This window comes from Nematolebias whitei, chromosome 19 (assembly GCF_014905685.2).
Source record: "Nematolebias whitei isolate Nwh7 chromosome 19, NemWhi1, whole genome shotgun sequence".
In the NCBI taxonomy this organism is placed as follows: Eukaryota; Metazoa; Chordata; class Actinopteri; order Cyprinodontiformes; family Rivulidae; genus Nematolebias; species Nematolebias whitei.
Genome location: NC_056516.1, coordinates 7,786,132 through 7,787,052, shown reverse-complemented (window position 1 = coordinate 7,787,052; position 921 = coordinate 7,786,132).

The following is a 921-nucleotide window of genomic DNA, read 5'->3' as shown; positions in this document are numbered from 1 at the left end:
ACTGAGAAATAAAAATATGTAAAACGATATTTAGAGAGAGAAAGTTTTGTTTACATGGAGGAAACTACTGTACGTGTATCTTTTTATCAGACTATATTGCAAATAATTACAAAAGAGAATATATATATATATATTTCTTTTTCTTTTTTTTTGTGAAGGTTTGAGCACTTTAAGGAAGTGTTTGTCATTGAGAGGGGCTTCATGTTTAAAGATTGCAGTGATCCACTATGAACTTCCTCCAGCTCTGACTAGCCATTAGCTCATCCTTCCTGTTGGATTGAACCCCCTTTCTTCAAACGGGGGTTGTTCAAAGAGATATCTATAACAGGTAAGATGTTTATTGATCAATACTCACTTAACCAGAGTATTTAGGTGACAAAGCTTAATACTTACCTTTTGATAAATCCTAAAGTTAGGGTTGGCTTGGGTTTCCTGAGCTGTCTCTTAGTTATGCTGCTATAGACTACTGGAGGACAAATTGACCAAGATTCCTCACTCTGCTGCTGTCTTCACTTACTCTATTCTACCTGTTTCTTTTTTTTTCATTCATTCATTCAGCCTTTATTTATACAGGTTAATCACATTGAGCCCCTCAGGCACTCATTTACAAGAGAGACCTGATTTTAACAAAGTGATGACAACAGTGGACAACAACGACAACAATAGACAATCAGAAAATAGGCATACAAATTTAAGTTTCCCTTTTATTTAACAAATCAAAACAAAAATAGCAACTAAAAGGACAGTCAAAAGGAAAAGTAGTGAAAAAAAAAATAAAATAAAAACAGATAGATTATAAGACGGTGTAGAAAACTAAAAACAGGAACATGTCTGCATTGGTCCCTGCCAGGAGTCCAACAGATTCTTAAAGCCACTTAGAAAAGTCAAGGTCAAGAGCTTCAGATCTTTTTGTAAGATATT